Source organism: Oncorhynchus masou, unplaced genomic scaffold (assembly GCF_036934945.1).
Source record: "Oncorhynchus masou masou isolate Uvic2021 unplaced genomic scaffold, UVic_Omas_1.1 unplaced_scaffold_659, whole genome shotgun sequence".
NCBI classification, from domain to species: domain Eukaryota; kingdom Metazoa; phylum Chordata; class Actinopteri; order Salmoniformes; family Salmonidae; genus Oncorhynchus; species Oncorhynchus masou.
Window position 1 is genome coordinate 429,825 of NW_027013031.1, and position 9,103 is coordinate 438,927.

The 9,103-nt window shown below is 51.0% G+C and overlaps 1 pseudogene; it reads left to right on the forward strand.

Moving 5' to 3' along the window:
• Positions 1 to 469: 469 nt before the first annotated feature.
• On the forward strand, positions 470 to 8,412 carry LOC135536750 (coiled-coil domain-containing protein 97-like; annotated as a pseudogene).
• Positions 8,413 to 9,103: the final 691 nt, after the last annotated feature.

A 9,103-nucleotide genomic window follows, 5' to 3' on the forward strand; every position in this document is an offset into this window, starting at 1 on the left:
ATCCCTCCATCTGTGTCCCTCCCTACCTCCATCCCTCTCTCTCCATCTCTGTGTCCCTCCCTACCTCCATCAGTCTCCCTCCCTACCTCCATCACTCTCTCCCTCCAAACTTCACATCTCTACATCTGTCCCTCCCTCCCTCCCTCTCCCCCTCCCTCCTGAACAGACAGACATAAGGTTGGGGATTGGTTACTATGGTTACTTTTCTGTTTATTTTTTCTCCCTGAATGAGTGAATCCCAACCGTCGTTAAACCTCCATAGAAACAAATGAAATCAAACTAAATGTTGAAGGTCAAATATGATGAAGACTGGACGTTGGTGGAACATAACAGATGACTGCACTCGCATGATGAGTGACCTCTGACCTGATGCCTTGAGGCTTTAGCTCAGTGGGCTACAGGACCACGGCTCCCAGTACTGCAGTATGAGTGTGTTGGTAACAGTGGAGAGGTTGTTCGTTGTGTAAAGATGGAAGCAGAGTATTGTAACTGCCTGGCTACTAAACATTAATGACAAAATACTGTGTAAATAAGATTCTATTAAAGAAACTAAATTGAAAATAAAGTTGAGTTCCAACTTGTCTTTATTCTGGAGAAGAACTTGATTTGGAAATCATAACGGAGGGTTCATAGAAACGCCTTAACATACACTACACATAGACATTTGTTAGAAAACAAACATGCCCTGAATCTCATTGCTGATATGACATGTATAATTGAATGTTTTGTATACAGTATAAGATCTGACGTTTATTCAAATATATATTCTTCAACCTGTGTGTTTGGTTATGTTCTTTGTTAAATATACATTTAAATGTATCATTTAACTTCCGTATATGTTTGTATAAATGGAAAAGTTCAAGAAAAAAATAAGAAAAAATCATGAACCGTAAGTAGGAACCTTGAGCGATGTACCTTGGTAATCGGGGGACTGACAACAACGACGGACCAGGAAGCGACATTTAGAAATAGCAAGAAATGCAAAAGGTTTATAAACTTTGAAATGCAGTCAAATTCTAAAATTGTATTCAACCAATATTTATCAGATTAGTCTCGTTTCGCAAGAAAGAGGGACCTTCCGTCTGCTAACATTGCTAGTAAGTTAAGTTAGACCATAGCGGTGTCGTCATTGTGCTCTCAGCCATGTGGGGAAGATCGACCCTGTTCCCGAGCCCAGTCTGCCTGTCAGCGTTGAACCAGTGGCCTGCAGACAGCCAGACCCCCGGCAACCACAGCCCGATCGGCGACCACAGCCCGACCCCAGAGGAACCGGACCAGCTTCGAGCTGCTCTGAAACCGCCCACACCGAGGACGAGCCGCAGGACAACCAGGTGAGAAGCAGCAACAAGGAGGAGATAGTGACGTAGAAACCAGATGTTACCAAAAATATTGATGACTTCGCCCCTTTCATCTATGATGTTAATGTGTGAACTAGCTAGCTACCAACCGCGAATGACAAGGTGGCGAAGACAAGTGGGCGTGTGTGTTTTCCCAGGCGGATCCCATCGGTGTGTGCCATGGTGGAGGTGGTGGCTGTGAAAGGTGGTATTCAGGTGAAGAGCCAGCAGGTAGGTGAGGCAAGTGACCGTAGCCCAGCCCGGAGAGAGGAGCTGCTGGGACAGTACCGGACAAGCCCCTGGTGTTCCTGGAGCGATACCAGGTACCTCTTTTCTCGAACCCTGACCCAGACTGGGCTGGTCTTTCTTTTACTTATGGTCTCAGGGCACCATTGAAGATGAGACCCTGGTCTCAGTTGGGTCTCTGAAGATGAGACCCTGGTCTCAATTAGGTCTCTGAAGATGAGACCCTGGTCTCAGTTGGGTCTCTGAAGATGAGACCCTGGTCTCAGTTGGGTCTCTGAAGATGAGACCCTGGTCTCAGTTGGGTCTCTGAAGATGAGACCCTGGTCTCAGTTGGGTCTCTGAAGATGAGACCCTGGTCTCAGTAGGTCTCTGAAGATGAGACCCTGGTCTCAGTTGGGTCTCTGAAGATGAGACCCTGGTCTCAGACCAGGTCTCTGAAGATGAGACCCTGGTCTCAGTTAGGTCTCTGAAGATGAGACCCTGGTCTCAGTTGGGTCTCTGAAGATGAGACCCTGGTCTCAGTTGGGTCTCTGAAGATGAGAACTGGTCTCAGTTGGGCTCCACTGATTAAATTAAAGCTTAGAAAGTTAAGTATTTTTGAAATCGATATTTTTAGACAAATTCTTTACACTTATTGTTTTTAAGACACAAATGCTTTGCCATCTCATTCACTTACTGTATTCACACCCAGTATCTCTGTATCTGAAACTGGCCTGAGTACAACTTGGTATTTATAGAAACTGACATATGACCAACCCCTGCTCCCCCATCACCTCTAACCCTCTGTCCCATCACCTCCTGACCTCTAACCCTCTGTCCCATCACCTCTGACCTCCTAACCCTCTGTCCATCACCTCTGACCTCTAACCCTCTGTCCCATCACCTCTGACCTCTAACCCTTTCCCACAGGCCACAGAGCCACAGCACCTGTCCAGTATTCTGCCATCTGACTTCTGACCCCCGGGGCGCAGTACTACTGCGGGAGGTGAGGAGGAGAGCAGCAGGACGGACCAACAGGACCGAAGATTACGCAACCAACGCTACGCTGCCCTCAGGGAGCTGCAGAGGAGTGAGCCTAGCAACCAATCACAGACCTGGTACTCAAACACTGATGCTCACCCGGTCCAAGGTTGCCAAGCTACTGGTAATCAGCGGTGGAAAAGACCCAATTCTCATACTGTAGTAGAGATACATTCATAGAAAATGACTCAAGTGAAAGTCACCCAGTAAAATGCTACTTGAGTAAAAGTCTAAAAGTGTTTGGTTTTAAATAGACTTAAGTATCAAAAGTAAATGCAATTGCAAAAATATATTTAAGTATAAAAAAGTAAAGTATAAATAATTTCAAATTCCTTATGAAGTAAACCAAGACGGCACCAGGGGCCAACACTCCAGACATCATTTACAAACCAGACGGCACCAGGGGCCAACACTCAGACATCATTTACAAGCGAAACGTGTGTTTAGTGAGTCACTCAGATCAGAGGCAGTAGGGATGACCAGGGATGTTCTCTGTTTAGAGGGCCAGTACTGCAGCATGTCTCTAACCCCCCCCCCCCCAGAGGGTCAGTACTTCAACATGTCTCTATCCCCCCCCCGAGGCCAGTACTTCAACATGTCTCTAACCCCTCCCCCAGAGGGCCAGTACTTCAACATGTCTCTGCCGCCCCTCCCCCAGAGGGCCAGTACTTCAACATGTCTCTAACCCCCCCAGAGGGCCAGTACCTCAACATGTCTCTAACCCCACCCCCAGAGGGCCAGTACTTCAACATGTCTCTAACCCCCACTCCCCCAGAGGGCCAGTACTTCAACATGTCTCTAACCCCCCCCCCCCCCCAGAGGACCAGTACTTCAACATGTCTCTAACCCCCCCCCCAGAGGGCCAGTACTTCAACATGTCTCTAACCCCCCCCCAGAGGCCAGTACTTCCAACATGTCTCTAACCCCTCCCCAGAGGGCCAGTACTTCAACATGTCTCTAACCCCTCCCCCAGAGGGCCAAGTACTTCAGCATGTCTCTAACCCCTCCCCCAGAGGGCCAGTACTTCAACATGTCTCTAACCCCTCCCCCAGAGGGCCAGTACTTCAACATGTCTCTAACCCCCCCCCAGGGCCAGTACTTCAACATGTCTCTAACCCCTTCCCCCAGAGGGCCAGTACTTCAACATGTCTCTAACCCCCCCTCCCCCAGAGGGCCAGTACTTCAACGTAACTCTATCTCCCCCAGAGCCAGTACTTCAACATGTCTCTAACCGCCCCTCCCCCAGAGGGCCAGTACTTCAACATGTCTCTAACCCCCTCCCCCCCAGGGCCAGTACTCAACATGTCTCTAACCCCCTCCCCCAGAGGGCCAGTACTTCAACATGTCTCTAACCCCCCCAGAGGGCCAGTACTTCAACATGTCTCTAACCCCCTCCCCCAGAGGGCCAGTACTTCAACATGTCTCTAACCCCCCCCCCCCCCCCCCAGAGGGTCAGTACTTCAACATGTCTCTAACCCCCCACCCCTCCCCAGAGGGCCAGTACTTCAACATGTCTCTAACCCCCAGAGGGCCAGTACTTCAACATGTCTCTAACCCCCCACCCCCCAGAGGGCAGTACTTCAACATGTCTCTAACCCCCCCAGAGGGCCAGTACTTCAACATGTCTCTAACCCCCAGAGGGCCAGTACTTCAACATGTCTCTAACCCCCCCAGAGGGCCAGTACTTCAACATGCCTCTAACCCCTCCCCCAGAGGGCCAGTACTTCAACATGTCTCTAACCCCCTCCCCCAGAGGACCAGTACTTCAACATGTCTCCCCCCCCCCAGAGGGCCAGTACTTCAACATGTCTCTAACCCCTCCCCCCCCAGAGGGCCAGTACTTCAACATGTCTCTAACCCCTCCAGAGGGCCAGTACTTCAACATGTCTCTAACCCCCCCAGAGGGACAGTACTTCAACATGTCTCTAACCCCTCCAGAGGGCCAGTACTTCAACATGTCTCTAACCCCCCCCCAGAGGGCCAGTACTTCAACATGTCTCTAACCCCCCCAGAGGGCCAGTACTTCAACATGTCTCTAACCCCTCCCCCAGAGGACCAGTACTTCAACATGTCTCTAACCCCCTCCCCCAGAGGGCCAGTACTTCAACATGTCTCTAACCCCTCCCCAGAGGGCCAGTACTTCAACATGTCTCTAACCCCTCCCCCAGAGGGCCAGTACTTCAACATGTCTCTAACCCCTCCCCCAGAGGGCCAGTACTTCAACATGTCTCTATCCCCCCAAGAGGGCCAGTACCTCAACATGTCTCTATCCCCCAGAGGGCCAGTACTTCAACATGTCTACCCCCCCCAGAGGGCCAGTACTTCAACATGTCTCTAACCCCCCAGAGGGCCAGTACTTCAACATGTCTCTAACCCCCCCAGAGGGCCAGTACTTCAACATGTCTCTATCCCCCCCAGAGGCCAGTACTTCAACATGTCTCTATCCCCCCAGAGGGCCAGTACTTCAACATGTCTCTAACAGCCCCTCCCCCAGAGGGCCAGTACTTCAACATGTCTCTAACCCCCCCCAGAGGACCAGTACTTCAGCATGTCTCTAACCCCCCCAAGAGGGCCAGTACTTCAACATGTCTCTATCCCCCCAGAGGGACAGTACTTCAGTGAGGACCAGATGAGAAGCCAGGAGCCCCTACTGTATGAGCAATACATCGGCCAACACCTGACAGAGGAGCTGCTACGCCGCTCCCTCGAGGCCATGCAGGGAGGAGCAGGGGAGCGGGGGCCGGGGGAGCAGAGGGGGAGCTGGCCCTCCTCCTCTCCTGCCAGGAGAGACTGATCCAGGCCGGCTGCAGGAGGAGCAGGACAGGGGGGAGAGCTGGAGGAGGAGGAGGGGGAGGAGGGTAAGACACAGCATCTAAGGCGTGCGTTCAACAAGGGAAATAGTTTGCCAACATTCACTACAGTTGACTAACAGTTTGAAAGGTAGTCTGTGCGATGTGGCAGTGTAGTTAGAATAGCAACGTAATGTGGCCATGTAGTTAGAATAGCAAGCGTATGTAATGTGGCCGTGTAGTTAGAATAGCAGTAATGTAATGTGGCCATGTAGTTAGAGATAGCAACGTAATGTGGCCATGCAGTTAGAATAACAACGTAATGTAATGTGGCGTGTAGTTAGAATAGCGTAATGTAATGTGGCAGTGTAGTTAGAATAGCAACGTAATGTAATGTGGCCGTGTAGTTAGAATAACAACGTAATGTAATGTGGCCATGTAGTTAGAATAGCAACGTAATGTGGCCATGTAGTTAGAATAGCAACGTAATGTGGCCCATGTAGTTAGAAATAGCAACGTAATGTGGCCATGTAGTTAGAATAACCCAACGTAATGTAATGTGTGCATGTAGTTAGAATAACAACATCAATGTAATGTGGCCATGTAGTTAGAATTAACAGCGTATTATGTAATGTGTGTATGTAGTTAGAATAACGTAATGTAATGTGGCCGTGTAGTTAGAATAACGCGTAATGTAATGTGACGTGTAGTTAGAATAGCGTAATGTAATGTGGCGTGTAGTTAGAATAGCAATGTAATGTGGCCATGTAGTTAGAATAGCAACGTAATGTGGCCATGTAGTTAGAATATACAGCATGTGCTGGCCATGTAGTTAGAATAGCGTGAATGTGGCCATGTAGTTAGAATAACAGCGTAATGTAATGTGGCCATGTAGTTAGAATAGCAGCGTAATGTAATGTGGCCATGTAGTTAGAATAACAGCGTAATGTGGCCATGTAGGTAGAATAGCGTAATGTGGTACTGTGTCTCACGGTACTGTGTTGTCCTCTTCAGATCCGTCTCACGGTACTGTGTTGACCTCTTCAGATCACGTCTCTGTGTCTCACGTGCTGTGACCTCTTTCAGATCACGTCTCTGTGTCTCACGGTACTGTGTTGACCTCTTCAGATCACGTCTCTGTGTCTCACGGTACTGTGTTGTCCTCTTCAGATCACATCTCACGGTACTGTGTTGACCTCTTCAGATCACGTCTCACGGTACTGTGTTGTCCTCTTCAGATCACGTCTCTGTGTCTCACGGTACTGTGTTATCCTCTTCAGATCACGTCTCTGTGTCTCACGGTACTGTGTTGACCTCTTCAGATCACGTCTCTGTTTCTCACGGTACTGTGTTGACCTCTTCAGATCACGTCTCTGTGTCTCACGGTACTGTGTTGACCTCTTCAGATCACGTCTCTGTGTCTCACGGTACTGTGTTGTCCTCTTCAGATCACGTCTCACGGTACTGTGTTATCCTCTTCAGATCACGTCTCTGTGTCTCACGGTACTGTGTTGTCCTCTTCAGATCACGTCTCACGGTACTGTGTTATCCTCTTCAGATCACGTCTCTGTGTCTCACGGTACTGTGTTGAACTCTTCAGATCACGTCTCACGGTACTGTGTTGACATCTTCAGATCACGTCTCTGTGTCTCACGGTACTGTGTTGACCTCTTCAGATCACGTCTCACGGTACTGTGTTGACATCTTCAGATCACGTCTCTGTGTCTCACGGTACTGTGTTGACCTCTTCAGATCACGTCTCTGTGTCTCACGTTACTGTGTTGTCCTCTTCAGATCACGTCTCTTTGTCTCACGGTACTGTGTTGACCTCTTCAGATCACGTCTCACGGTACAGTGTTGACCTCTTCAGATCACGTCTCACGGTACAGTGTTGACCTCTTCAGATCACATCTCACGGTACTGTGTTGTCCTCTTCAGATCACGTCTCTGTGTCTCACTGTACTGGGTTGACCTCTTCAGATCCCGTCTCACGGTACTGTGTTGACCTCTTCAGATCACGTCTCACGGTACTGTGTTGTCCTCTTCAGATCACGTCTCACGGTACTGTGTTGTCCTCTTCAGATCACGTCTCACGGTACTGTGTTGTCCTCTTCAGATCACGTCTCACGGTACTCTGTTGTCCTCTTCAGATCACGTCTCTGTGTCTCACGGTACTGTGTTGTCCTCTTCAGATCACGTCTCACGGTACTGTGTTGACCTCTTCAGATCACGTCTCTGTGTCTCACGGTACTGTGTTGTCCTCTTCAGATCACGTCTCACGGTACTGTGTTGTCCTCTTCAGATCACGTCTCACGGTACTGTGTTGTCTTCTTCAGATCACGTCTCTGTGCCTCACGGTACTGTGTTGACCTCTTCAGATCACGTCTCACGGTACTGTGTTGACCTCTTCAGATCACGTCTCTGTGTCTCACGGTACTGTGTTGACCTCTTTAGATCACGTCTCACGGTACTGTGTTGACCTCTTCAGATCACGTCTCTGTGTGTGTCTCACGGTACTGTGTCTGTGTGTGTCTCACGGTACTGTGTCTGTGTGTGTCTCACGGTACTGTGTCTGTGTGTGTCTCACGGTACTGTGTGTGTGGTGCCTCCAGGTGGAGGGTTGGGGGCAGAGGGCTATGAGCCAACACCCCAGGAGAAAGCTCTGCTCAGGGACGAGTTCATGACTCAGATGTACCAACGCTTCCTGGACGGACACGACAAAGACTTTAACTACAGGTTAGTAGCTGGCTGACCAACTGGGGAGACGAACCAGGGAGACTAACCGGGCTGACCAACTGGGGAGACTAACCGGGCTGACCAACTGGGGAGACTAACCGGGCTGACCAACTGGGGAGACTAACCGGGCTGACCAACTGGGGAGACTAACCGGGCTGACCAACTGGGGAGACTAACCGGGCTGACCAACCGGGGAGACTAACCGGGCTGACCAACTGGGGAGACTAACCGGGCTGACCAACTGGGGAGACTAACCGGGCTGACCAACTGGGGAGACTAACCGGGCTGACCAACTGGGGAGACTAACCGGGCTGACCAACTGGGGAGACTAACCGGGCTGACCAACTGGGGAGACTAACCGGGCTGACCAACTGTGGAGACTAACCGGGCTGACCAACTGGGGAGACTAACCGGGCTGACCAACTGGGGAGACTAACCGGGCTGACCAACTGTGGAGACTAACCGGGCTGACCAACTGGGGAGACTAACCGGGGAGACTAACCGGGCTGACCAACTGGGGAGACTAACCGGGCTGACCAACTGGGGAGACTAACTGGGGAGACTAACCGGGCTGACCAACTGGGGAGACTAACCGGGCTGACCAACTGGGGAGACTAACCGGGCTGACCAACCGGGGAGACTAACCGGGCTGACCAACCGGGGAGACTAACCGGGCTGACCAACCGGGGCGACTAACCGGGCTGACTAACCGGGCTGACCAACCGGGGAGACTAACCGGGCTGACCAACCGGGGAGACTAACCGGGCTGACCAACCGGGGAGACTAACCGGGCTGACCAACCGGGGAGACTAACCGGGCTGACCAACTGGGGAGACTAACCGGGCTGACCAACTGGGGAGACTAACCGGGCTGACCAACCGGGCTGACCAACCGGGGAGACTAACCGGGCTGACCAACCGGGGAGACTAACCGGGCTGACCAACTGGGGAGACTAACCGGGCTGACCAACTGGGG